Below are 14145 nucleotides of genomic sequence, written 5' to 3'. Positions count from 1 at the left end.
AAAAGTTCACAGTTGGGAGTATTAGGTTCTCAAAAGTACGAGCGCAATAACTAAATAAATGATTTTTTTTTCATGGGTTTCTGAGAGATTTACTGTTACTTAAGATGGTTTTCAGTTTGCAGTGTGCCTGAGGCTCTATTTGTAGAAGGTGGTACTTTCTTTTACCCCAGTGTTGAAAAAAATGCTGCATCACATTTGATTGAAATACTAGCAGGTGACAGTGGTAAATATAGTTTTGCAGGTTGACTTTAAAATGTGGATGTCCTTTAGATCTGAGAGCTGTGCTTTAAAGGATGCATTGTAGAAGAAATATACAACCTGTAAAACATAGGAAGCTGATCCCCCATCACATTTTCCAATCTCGAGTTCCCCTTAGCAGGATATGACTTCTCACTGCCCCCTACGTATAAAGCAGAGCCCATGGGACATCATCTGTCCCATCAGGTATTTAAACCATTCTCTGGGTAAGATCTGGATAGCTGCTCCTTCTTTTTCCTCTATCAATGACACTTCAGACTCATTGGGGTGATTGAGCATTGTTCTCTGAAGGAAATGGCTAAGCCACTCTGGATTAGATTGGCAGATATGTAAAATGGCAGCATAATATTATCTCTGCCTTCCTCTTCTCCCACAGCAGTTATCAGTTGGCCTCCCTACAGAGTATGAACTGCCCTTCCCAAACTTGTTACTGCCTTACAGGCAATCACAAGGAGCCACAAGCCCATCCTGGGACTTTCTACCTTACCACTAGTTACCTTATCTCTAGTTACAGAACACATAGCTGGAACTACCGTGTAGGCCTTTAATTACTACATGGCCTTTAATTAACAGCCTTCACTTGAATGCCAGAGACACTTTTTGTCATTCCTGTGAGCAAGACTATTAGGCAGGTCCAGCTGCACTGGAGTTGAAAAAGTGACCACTCTTTTATCCTACATGGAGGGATATCTTTCAAAATGGCACAAGACCAAATTGTGCTTTCATCTGATAAAGACCGTTACATCTACTATTGTACCTGTGAAGAACTAGACACTACTCAGACTGCTGAGGTACTAGAAAGTAGGCCTGTGTGAAGCAGCTAGTATTTGCTTCGGATTTGGCTGATTTGGGGGACAGTGGTTTGATTCAGTGATTTGAATCACTGCTCCGAATCGATTCAGCTGAATCTGATTTCGAGATTCAGCTACTGCCAAATCAGTCGACTCTCCGAATCACTCAGGCCCCACCCACCGCCCACTCTCCTAGCTCCCAGCTCTTTGGAAATAAAAAGCCCCGCTCATCGGCTGCTGTTGGGCAGAGGGTGATCTCCACTGCCCCATACTGCATGGGGGGCTCTGCCACAAGCCCCCAACCCCTGCCCACTCCCCCAGCCCCTTCCCCCCTCCCCCCCCCATGGCTGCCCTGCCTGCTCCAGCTCCCGGCCCTTAAAAAAAAAAAAAAAAAAAAAAAAAGTCATGATTCACCAGCACCTGCCCACTGGGGGGCGATCCCTGCTGCCCCACACTGCCCAATGCCCTACACTGCATGGGGGCCACTGCCATGAGCCCCCAGAAGCCTCAAGGCTGCTGCAGCAGCTGGTGAGTTGTTTTTTGTTTTTTTTTTAAAGGGCCGGGAGCTGAGGTGGGCAGGGCAGCCAAGTGGCAGGGGGCTGGAGGAGTGGGCAGGGGTTGGGGGGCACTCAGGGGGGCTAGGGGAGCAGGCAGGGGATGGGGCCTCCATGGTACCCTCCCTGCTCTTTCAGCCTCCCCTCTCCTGACTCCTACTTACCAGCTTGGAGTCGGGGTCCAGCTCCCTGCTGCAGCCAGTGGGACTGCCCAAATTGCAGAAGCTCTCTGAATCTTTTCTGAATCAGAGAGCTTTGGATCCAGGAATGTTTCCTTGCTAAAAAGGAGGCTTCCACCCAGTGGAAAGAAGGGGTCATCACCAGGGAAGACTATTCTGTAGTTGCTTGGGGATGTAGCGGGGTAGTTAGGAAGGCCAAGGCAGAGATGGAACTGGGACTAGCTTCCCAGATTAAGGACAATAAGAAGTCTTTTTTTAAATACATAGGGGGTAAAAAGAAGGTCCCAGGTAATGTGGGGCCCTTGCAGGACGCGTTGGGAAATTTGGTCGTCACACCAGATGGCAAAGCTAATATGTTTAACGATTTCTTTGCCTCCGTCTTCCTAAGTAGGGACCAGAACAGCCACCTCCCTGCTGGGCCCCCCTCGGGCCCCAGGGGAGGCACACCTGGGCCAGGGGTTAGCGAGGATTTAGTTAGGGAGATTCTGGAGGGGTTGGATGTCTTCAAGTCAGCCGGTCCAGATGATCTCCACCCTAGAGTTCTAAAGGAACTGGCTGAGGTCACTGCAAGTCCCCTGGCACGGCTTTATGAGCACTCGTGGTGCTCTGGTGAGGTACTGGAGGACTGAAAGAGGGCCAACGTGGTTCCCATCTTCAAAAAAGGCAGGAAGGAGGACCCGGGAAACTATAGGCCGGTTAGTGTTACCTCAATCCTAGGCAAGCTGTGTGAGAAAATTATGGTGGCACACATCCAGGAGGGGCCAGCAGGGGACTGCATGCTTAGGGGCAACCAACACGGGTTCATCAGTGGCAGGTCCTGTCAGACCAACCTGGTGGCCTTTTACGATCAGATCACCAGATCATTAGATGCAGGGGTAGCAGTGGATATAGTCTTCCTGGACTTCCGGAAGGCTTTTGATACTGTCTCTCACCCCGTTCTCATTAAGAAACTGTGGGGCTGTGGTGTAGACACCCACACAGTCAAATGGGTCGCCAGCTGGCTGGAGGGCCGCACCCAGAGGGTGGTGGTGGATGGGTCCTTCTCAACCTGGAGGGATGCGGGCAGTGGGGCTCCACAGGGCTCGGTCCTCGGGCCTGCACTGTTCAACATCTTCATCAGTGATTTGGACGAGGGGGTAAAAAGCACCCTGTTCAAATTTGCTGATGACACTAAGATGTGGGGGGACGTGGGCACACTGAAAGGATGCAACAGGCTACAATCAGACCTAGACAGGTTACAGGGGTGGGCGGATGAGACTAGGATGGGTTTCAACACAGACAAGTGCAAGATGATGCACCTCAGGAGGAACAACCGGCACCATACCTACAGGTTGGGGAACTCCCCTCTTGTCAGCACAGAGGCAGAAAAGGATCTTGGGGTCATCATTGACTCCAAGATGAACATGGGCTGGCAGTGTGGGGATGCAGTCAGGAAGGCCAACCGCACCTTGGCATGTATCCACAGATGCATCTCAAGCAGCTCGAAAGAGGTGATCCTCCCCCTCTATGCGGCACTGGTCAGGCCGCAGCTGGAGTACTGCGTCCAGTTCTGGGCGCCGCACTTCAAGAGGGATGTCGACAGCATGGAGGGGGTCTGGAGGAGGGCCACTCGTATGATCGGGGACAACAGGGCAGGCCCTATGAGGAGAGGCTACGGGACCTGAACCTGTTCAGCCTCCAAAAGAGAAGGCTGAGGGGGGATCTAGTGGCCTGTTACAAACTAGTCAGGGGGGAACAGCAGGCATTGGGGGAGTCACTGTTCCCCTGAGCACCGCCAGGAGTGACCAGGAATAACGGTCACAAGCTGGCAGAGGGTAGGTTTAGGCTAGATATCAGGAGGCGCTACTTCACAGTCAGGGCGGCTAGGGTCTGGAACCAACTTCCAAGACAAGTGGTGCAGGCTCCTACCCTGGGGGCTTTTAAGAGGAGGTTAGATGAACATCTTGCTGGGGTCATTTGACCCCAGTACTCTTGCCTGCCATGGCAGGGGTCGGACTAGATGATCTGCTCAGGTCCCTTCCGACCCTAGAAACTATGAATTGATTCAGATCTTTTAATTGGTCCCCGGATTTGATTTGGATTCGGAGATTTGGCTGCCAAATCAGGCCAAATCTCCTCCAAATCAAATCAGCACCCAAAGCTTTGCACGACCCTACTAGAAAGTGCCAAGAGGAAAGGAGGCTTGTTTATTGAGATACTGATGCTCATTCACAATTTGAGTCTTTAAAAAAAACAAAACGTTGACTGAATATATTTTTGTGTTCTCCAGCTTGAATATCTTTGAATTTTCAATTTTATCTTTGCCTGTACAACTAGCAATGGCGCAAGAGAATGGGTGGAAACACTGGTCACAAAGTTGTTTATAACGAGGCCACATGAAACACTGAAGAACATAGGGCAAGACAGAAACTTGCCTTGGCAATGGAATGGATACAATTACCTTTATCTCTGTGATCTAATGCAAGAATATATCAATACAAGTTCAGAACTCATCAGCCTTTCTTGGGTTCTCTGATAACCTGAGACACTGTCAAGAACACCTGATGAGGGATAAAGCCCCATTTAATGCTGTATTTCTCAGGTTAATCTCTGGTAATTTGTCAAAAAGATCAAAAGGTAACAATCAATGTCCAAGTATCTTGACGGGATGAAATGTTGGGTACTAAAGGGTTCTTTAACCTAGTGCAACAAGAACAAGCAATGGCTGGAAGCCAAAGCCAGATAAATTCAAACAAAATATCAGTTTTTAAACAGCAAGTGTGATTGACCATCAGAATAACTGGCTAAGGGAAGTAGAGGACTCTCCATCTCTTGGAACCAAAGCTAAGTGCCCTTCTGATATGAGTGATTTAGTTTGGCAATTATTAGACTCACTACAGGGGAAGCTGAGTGAACTTCTGTGGGCTGTGTTATATGGGAAGTCAAGCTAGATTATCCCAATGTTCCCTTCTGGCACAGCAATCTATTTATCTAGAGTACAGACGATAACCAGAAAGATGTCACTGATCAGGTTTCTTCTTTGGCTCAAAAAAACTAGAGATGACCTCCATCAAGCTCACCTGAAGGCAGAGGAGGTAGTGCAGAAGACCTTCTAGCATTTTTGGCAAATTCTGTAGACCAGGATTAGGAGCACAACCCTGGGAGGGAATGTGCACAAACCAACGGAGAGCATTCTGCATGCAGGGGTGGGATAAAGCAGGCTGAGGCATGCTTCTTTACACTGTTATTCAGGTGCCAATATCCAGCTAGCCCTACTATGAGCAGCAGACGAAGCTGCTGGTTAATTGAGTTGCAGCCTCCTCTCTCCTCAAACCTAAAACTCCCTTTCCTTCATGATTTGCCTCTGGGAGAAAAGATGGTACCCCCCCCACCCAAAAAAAAAACAACCACACACAACAACAACAAAAAACAACTGCCACTGCTCAGGGATTCCAAGTGGGCTTGAAACCCCTCTGCTTCCCTTACAGGGTTGAGAACAAGGAAAAAATAATTTCATGGTCATTATGAGATTCTCTGCATGTAGAGTGGCAGGCAGCCAAATAACCAGGGCATTGTTTCCTCCTGCTGTAGAAACTAGCTCCAAAATGTGACTGAATTAAAGGGGTGCTGGCTGCGATTCAACCCATTCAGTCTTTCACCTACAGCCCGTAATATGGCTAAATTCACTTTTGAGCTTGCTTGTAAATAAAAAGTATTGCACTGTAAATCACCCAACTCTCCCCTCACTAAAACACACACAAGCTACATTAATTAAAGCAAGCTCTCCCTCCTATCACAATTACCTGAAGGGGGAGGGAAAGGAAGAAAAAAAAAGAGAAAGAAAGAAACCCCACAGCCAAAGTCTGCATTCTTTGGCTTATCACAAGGATGCATTGTGAAGGCTGATTAACATGCATATAGCACATACACACAATCAAAGCTAAAATAAACTTTTAAACCCGGAGCTGTCTCTTTTCAAGGAGGGAAGGGGGAGAGAGAAAGGGGAGGGTGTTGCATTTGCCAAGCTTAACATTCACGATGCAGCTCCATAGTGAATGGACACAACGTTTGCCTGTAGCTGTCTAAGAAGAAACAAAACCAAAGAGAAACCACACAACCTCCAAAAGGATTTTTTTTTAAAATTTCCAAATCATGCCTTAGAGACCCTGAATGGAGTTTCAGGCATTTTCAAATGAATTTGAGATGAACAAGGGAGCTGGGGGAATAGTTATAAGTGTTGTCAATCTTGGAGAATATTACAGATGGAACAGGCCAAAAGAAAAAAAAATCTTCTCTCATAAAGAGAATTAAAAAACCCTTTTGCTAAAATGGTAAGGAATAAACATTAAAAACAAAACAAAACTAAAAACCCCACTACAAACCAGTAAGAACACAGTGATCTCCTAAAATTCATACACCTTTCATGAACATTAAGGTAACAGATACAGTTGCTAAAATGTCAAGAAATACAAGTGATAGACTTGAATGTTGAATGTTAACTCTGCTCCTTGCAAAGCATGAAGTGTCCTTGGGCCCCAATCCGGTAAGGGTTTACTCACACACTTCACTGAGTATGCCAGTAGGCTCATACTGACAGCATCTAGGATAGTTTTTTCACCCTTGCATGCTTACATCAGTATCTCCTGGAGCCAGATCTTGCAGCTCTTATTCACTCAAGCAAAATGCATACAAGTGGCCCCCAATGAAATAAACTGAAGCATTCCATGGTCAGCTCATTGTAGGCTCAATTCCCCATCGACATTTCCCCATGATGTTCTCATTCATACACATACAACATGATGCACTGGTCTTCTTACTTACGTTGGACAAGTACAAACTACATCAAAATGCAGTCATAGAGAATTGGGCCCCTGTGCTAGGCAAGTTTCCTTTTCTGGAAGGAATGAGCCTGTTCGCTTTATATTTGTACAGGGTCTAGCACAGCAACATCATTATTTATTGGAGCCTCTGAGTGGTGATGATAAATATTCCAATTTTATCTTATACATGCTCATTGAAGTGGTATGATAAGCCTTTCCCCTGCACCTTTGAGACACACTCAACATCTCTGAACATCCTCTCCAGATGATTACCAGAGGGAGGTACATTAAAATGGTTTATGGTACTTAATGATTTCTTGTGTCACTACATCTTCTTTTATAGCAGTTAATGTTACGAAGAGATTTTAAGATTGATTTTTTAAAGCTCCTGGATATACTTAAAGAGCATCATGAAACTTATGCCGTTGCAATAAAAATGTATTCAGAGTAAGCCTGTACCCTACCAAGGCCCAGGTCCTGCAAACACTACCAGATCTGCCTAACAGCAGTAACTCTGAAGTCTTAAAGGTAAGCATGTGGGTAGCACTGGCATGATGGTTGCATGTTCTACCTTAATGCTATCTTTACTGACACTCACATATGTACAAGTCTTAATCCATTTTCATTTCTGTATGGTTATTTTTAAGCAATTTCAAGTTCAGTTATTACTCTTGAATGTTCAAGCCTTTTTTTTTCAGAGCTGAGGAAAATGCAGTTTCCTTTTGCCTAGAGAGCCAACTTTTTCAAAACGTGACCTATTTGTGGACTGAAATTCATCCCAAATGAAGTTTTTCTATATTTCAATTCTTGCTGCCATTCTAGCTAAAGTTATTTATAGCATATTCTAGACTATACTGGGAGCTTTAAAAATACTTAAAAAATAGGTCCCTGCCCCAAACAGCTTAGTGAAAGGAAGTGGCCCTGTAACTTTATATGAGCAAATGGACCCACTGAAAACAGTCAAACGACTCATGAGCTAAGTTCCTCACATCCACTGCTGTTTGCAAGACTGGGTTGTAAGGGATGGGCTACCTATGTGGCCCATAGCACCCAACTTTTCCAAAAACCGTGAAACATCATTCATTGGTTCTTCAAGATACACAGTGTGGACAAAAGTTTCAAAAGTGATCACTGGAGTGATACTATACCTGGAATGGTTGATTTTCTGTGACCTTATTCTTTGCAGCTTTGCACCTTGACTTCATTTACCTATGTGTAAAGTGAGTACAAACTGCTGTGGTCTCATCTGGCAACAGTGTGAACCCACTTTATATAGACACAAGATAGTGTAGAACTGGGGCCTTACGTCTACTTTAGGACACAACTCACTAAGACTTTCGGACTGGTGAAGATGGATGAAGACCCTCATTTCAGTATCTGGGCCCCTCAAATGCTCCTTTCCACTCTCAATTGCTTAACAAACTTCCCACCCCACCCCGCATTTTTTATTTATGGAAATATGCCCCATCAATAACTTGCCCCAAGGAACATACAAAAATTAACCAGCTCACACTCCTGAGCATCTTTCCATAGCAGAGACAAGGCCCTCCCCTCAAAAACAGAGGCCCACTTTGCTGAACTCCATCATGCTTCATCTCTAGCAAACATCTGGGAGGAGATTAAGTGTTTTATTAGTCTGAGGGAATCCATATGTTTGGGACCCTGAGTTTGCCTCTGGGGAGAAAGCAACAACCATAGTTTTATGTGAAAGGTGCTTGTATACCAGAGCAATTTATAACAGTTTAAAATCCTAACATAGATGAGCACCTTCCACTAAAAACATCCCACTAGTTGCACCAGATGACCACATTTAGGGACCATTAATTTACACATCTCCACTTATATATTGTTGTGCTACATGAAGAAAGCTGTACCAGGTAGGTAAGAAACAAGCCAGAAAGGAGCTGATCCAGGGCCCACAAAAGATAATGGAAAAACTCCCATCAGCTTTGCCATCAGGCTCACAGGCTGTATTAATGAAACAAATGCCTGAGTTAATATCTGAATCCATTGCAATTGTCAATTGCAACATATTCCATGTAGCTAACAGGACTTAGGAAGCAAGCAATATATATGTGCAGCAGCTTTAATTTCTGAGAGGCATTTAAGTGTATGTGCATGTAGAACACATTGTAGTAAACCAATCTGGAAAGCAAAGGCAAAGATTAGACTGCCAGGGTCCAGATCTGGAAAAGGTCTCAAGTACTTAGCCTCATATTCCTGTTAAAAAGCAATTTGTCACCTGTAATCCCAAGAGAACCCACAGCCAGTGAATCTCTTGGAGAAAATAAAGACCTCCCTCAGAGGGGGAACAGTGCCCCCTCTTCCAGATACTCACCCCACTTAACTGAGTGTCATACCGGTACTTCCAGAGCTACATACAGATCCTAGTTTACAACACACTGCTAATGTATTTCTAACCATCTACCTATGAATGACTAAAGAGCTAATTTAGCCCCAAATGTGTTTTGTAAACATGGAACTTAATTTAGTTCCCAGCCCTTCAGGGTGGCCAGCACTGTAAAAGCTTAAAAGCTGTAAACTGATTTGGTTGCGACTACATATGCATCATGCCCAATAAGGTAGAGCCCTAACGCATGCATTTCTAATTAAGCCAAAACAGGTTGGTGTCATCACAAAAAAGAAACCACTAAATCCAATCACTGTGAAATTCAATAGAAGTCCTTATCTAACCTACACAGATTAATGCTCAGACCGTAATTCCTGATCCTCAACCAATGGACAGATAGGCAGAAGGGAAAAATTACAACACTACCTTTGAATTACAACACTATTTGCAACAGTGTGCCCTTGTTGCAAGGAAGGCTAAAAGCATACTGGACTGCATTAGTAGGAATATTGCCAGCAGATGGAGGGAAGTAATTATTCCCCTCTGTGTTGCACCGGTGATGCCACATCTGGAGTACTCTATCCAGTTTTGGGATCTCCACTACCAAAGGGAGGTGGATAAGTTGGAGAGAGCTCAGCAGAGGGCTGGGGAACATGTCTTATTAGGAGAGGCTGAGGGAACTGGGCTTATGTAGTCTGGAGAAGAGAAGACTGAGAGGGGATTTAATTAGGGGTACACCAATAAAGATTTTTTGGGCTGATATGGCTGGTTAAAAATTTGCCATTGGTATCAGTCAATACCGGTTTGGTTGCCAGTATGCAGCCTGGTAGCTTGGAGAGCAGTGTCAATTAGCATACTGGTAAGTCTCTTGTGGGAAAGGGGTGTGGGGGAGCAGTTTGAAGCCCCCATGGTGAGGGAGGGAATGGGGCAGGGGTAGGGGCAGGCACTGCCCAGCAAGGGCAGGACAAGGCAAGGCATAGGACAGAGCTGCAGCTCTTCTGGGAGGCGCAGAGGGGCAGGGATGGGGGAGCAGCTCCCGCTGCTGTATATACCCCTGGGGGGAGGCACAGGGAGAATGTGCTCCCCAGATCTGTGTGCAGGACCAGGGCAGGCTGCCACTGCAGGCTGGGGTCCAGGGGCCGTATCAGCTTCTTCCTAGTGGGGTAGGACTGGGACAGGCCTGTGCTCAGGCTAGGGCAGGGTGGGCAGCAACAGCACTGGGGGCTACACCACCCTGAAATTCACCATAGCCCCCCCTGTAGCCACCCCTCCCAGTGCCACCACCCAGCCTGAGTGCAGCTCCCCCACTGGGAAGAGGCTAGCACAGCCCCTGGCCCCCAGCCTGCAGTGATAGCCTGCCTTTACCCCACGCATAGATCTGGGGGGCACATGCTCCCTGTGTCTCCCTCAAGGGTATGTGCAGTGGTGGGAGCCTGCCCCTCTGCACCTCCCAGAAGAGCCACAGCTCTGCCCCGCACCCTGCCGGGCAGCATCTGCCCCTGCCCCAGCCCCAGCCCCAGCCCCACTCCTTCCCTTACCGCAGGGGCCTTAATTCACCCTCCATACCCCTTCCTTCCCTCCCACAGACTTACTGGCTGGACTCTGCTCTCCAAGTTGTCAGCTTGCATTCCTGGCTGTGTGCACACTGCAGCTGTGCACATGTATTTATTGGTGACATTATTGGCCACATCAGCAAAAAAAAGCTGATTGCTGATAATGTCAATTTTCCTTTTATGAATGCCGATATGATATGGACCGATGTATCAGGACACCTCTAGATGTAATAGCAGCCTTCAACTACCTGAAGAGTGGCTCCAAAGACGATGGAGCTAGACTAGTCTCAGTGGTGGGAAATGACAGAAGAAGAAGAAGAGTCTCAAGTTGCAGCAAGGGAAGTTTAGGTTAGATATTAGGAAAAACTCTCTCATGAGGAGGGTAGTAAACACTGGAACAGGTTACCCACAGAGGTTGTGAAGTTTCCATCCCTGGAGGTTTTTAAGATCCAGCTAGACAAAGCCTTGGCTGGGATGATCTAGTTGGGGATGGTTCTGCTTTGAGCAAGGAGTTAGACTAGATGAGCTCCTGAGGTCCCTTCTAACCCTAGTTTTCTAAGATTCTAATTTTATCTAAAACACAAGAGTTTATCCATTAAAAAATAAATCACTCAATTAGTGTAGTGTTAACTGATGTAATTTTTTTTCCCTCTTAAAGCTCCACTTACATTCTTCAGATACTGCAGGAAACAGTTACCTTTCTTAGAATTGCCTAGCTGCCAATGATGGAGCTTGGGTTGAGGCTCCTGCATTTGAAAGTAATTTCAGTACAAAGACAAAACAGAATGTTCGAAAAGAAAAGGTGTGCATGTTGGGGAGGAGAAATAGCAAGGAGAAAGTCAGGGACTTCCCTCCCATGGCATCTCACCTCTAATATATGCAGAATAAAGGCATGTTCCAGCCATATTCAACCAATTTAATTTGTACTTTCATTCATTTCAGGGCTCAGTTTACAATTGTCTCTACTTTTCCCCAGCATAGTTTATGGGGCTTCCTAATTTCTGCTTACAGGCCTGGCCTAAATCAGGGGTGTCAAATACATCTGGCCCTGCTGACCATATGAGGGTTGCTGGGCCAGTCTGCCGGCCAGATTAGGACCAACTCCCTGAGCCATGTGCAGCATCTGTGCAGCATGTGTGCTTGTCCCACTCCAGGGCTTGCGCTGTATGTGACATGTGGATAGACTTGGTGCTGCATGCAGCACAGTGGGGCAATCCAGGGTGCAGGCTGCATGTGGCATCCCACTGGACCAGGCCTGTTCACTGGCTTTAGGTTGGGCCCCAGGCTGCCTGCACATGCCAGACTGAGCACACAGGGCTGGTCCAGTGGGACACCACATATAGCCCATGCCCCAGATTGTCTCCCCGCCCCCCGTGCTGAATGTAATACCAGGTCCAGCCCCTACAGATTGAGTCCTGGGGCTGGCATGGGATGCAGGCTAGACTAGCTGTGGTTGCTGTACAGGAAGCTGGCATAGGGCCTGTGTTGCATGTGGCTGCATGTGCTGCATTTGTCTCTACTAGATAGGCCCTGTGTGCTGGCTCTGGCATGACCTCATCTGGACCAGCCTCAGAGCTGATCCAGTGTACATACTGCATGCAGCATGCACTTCCTACCAACTCCCTATGCTGCTTCCAATGTAGGGTCCAGCCCATGTGCCATAGGCAGGGCTAGGGCTGATGCATGCCCCATGATGGCCCAGAGACCCACATAAGCTCCATGGGTCAGATCTGGCCCAAAAGCTGTCTGACACCCCTGGCCTAAATACCTTAACTTTGTAACAAGGAAGGAGACAGACAGATTAAGTGACCTGTGCAAGATTTTACAATTTGTGGAAGAACTAGCATTAGAATCAAGATTTTACCCCTTTCGATCAGGTTCCTTAGTTGCAAGACTATTACTCTCTCCATCTAATCCAACCCTCTACACAGCCTAGAAAATGTGGATCTTCCTTTTGAAAGCTCCTATGAGTGTTGGGTTTTCCTTAACTTTGTTATTAGTTCTACCTCTTCATGCAAGACATCTAAAAATATCTCATCCTTGTCCTAATTGTGAAGTCCTTAGTGTCCAAACACAGAGACACATGCTTAACTTTGAATCAAATGGAACTGCTCACAGGTTTGAATGTAAGCATGTTTGCCTCATTAAGTACTTTAATTTTTCCTTTCCCTGTATCATTGCTCTCCAGAGCTAATTCATTTCTGAAAAAAAAAAGTGCTTTGTGGCAGATACCCTTTATCATACTGTGATATACAGAATATGAAGTCTGTATGCTCTTTGTTTACATAATTGCCATGGATTCCCTTTCTTGTTACATGATGAATGGCCTTCAGGCATATCGTTTAACGTATCAAAATGCAAAGGAATACAGGATGTTACTGTATAACTATTGCATGGTATCTGTACTGGGTAGGTTTATTACAAATACAGGCAGTTCCAGCGTAACATTTAAATCTGTTAAAGGTGTTAGGGAAACACAGTGTATTCTATATAAACATATTTTACGGTAAACACAGATTGCACATACTGAGATTAAGCTGGGTTCCAAGCAGAATGGCAAACTTGCACAACCTTATGGCAAGCCTAGCAGGAGTTTGGTATTTTTCCTAAAGCTCTACATTCTGAAATAAAGAGATCGCATGACTACCTTCACTTTGATTTTAAAAAAAACACAGTTCCTTGTTCTCACTGGAGCAGAAAATAAAAGCTTGAAAACTTGGAGTGAGTGAACCCTAGGCGCTTGAAAACCAGAAGACAGAAAAAAACACTGAGGATATTTTTTCTTTTTAAAAAGGCCCCATGACTTTCAAGGCAGAGACTCTTGATACAGTTGGGCTCAGATTTAGGATTTCTGGGTGTTTGGTGCTGGCAAAACTGTCTGACCTCTTCTTTTCACACCCTCAACTTCTTTCTGAACTCTCTCACGTGTCATCCCAGTCTGGAACATAACGTACAAAAGGCAATTTTTATTGCAGCCTCGGAGTTTGTAGAGAGAGGTCACGGAGGTGATGGAGGGGTGGAGGGGAGGAGTGCAATAAGTTTATTATTCAACTGCTACAACACAGTGCAAAACCACCTTTACTGTGCTGGTGAGTCTCAACCAGGGTGCCATGGCATCCTGGGGTGCCTTAAAGTCCTTTTAAGACATGCCTCTTACCATGAGCACTGCGCGGGGTGCCCCTCAACATTAGCACTGAACAACATGATGCACAAAATAACCTGGGGACTTCCAACAGGTAACTGGAGCCTCCAAACTATTCTCCCCTGTTTTGTTTTGTATTTTTTGCGAGGGAAGAATCCCTCTAGTATTTTTCCCTGCAAAAACTAAGAGCTAGTATTTTCTGAGGGGGTGGGGGGCCTTGGGGCTAAAAAGAAAAAAGAAAAGGTTAAGAACCACTAGGCGCACAAAGTCCCAGTGCCTTGTGGGTGGAGAAGGTGCTTTGGCAACATTTTATAGAAGCAGGACATTGGCTACCCTGGTCCCCCTGCATTACCTGTGGCAGGTTAGGGCTTTAGGTCTTTGCTGTGCCAGGGTTGAAGAACTTATGTGGAGTTGAGGATAGGGTTGTATGGGATGGCTTGAATAGGGATGCTGCCTTAGGCAGGACTAGATGATCTCCAGAGGTCCCTTCCAGCCCTGCTTCTCTATGACTTTATGCGT

The sequence above is a fragment of the Crocodylus siamensis genome, chromosome 2, assembly GCF_052110815.1.
Source record: "Crocodylus siamensis isolate JL-2025a chromosome 2, ASM5211081v1, whole genome shotgun sequence".
Lineage (NCBI taxonomy): Eukaryota > Metazoa > Chordata > Crocodylia > Crocodylidae > Crocodylus > Crocodylus siamensis.
The sequence above is the reverse complement of the archived record's forward strand: the minus strand, read 5'-3'. Positions refer to the sequence as shown.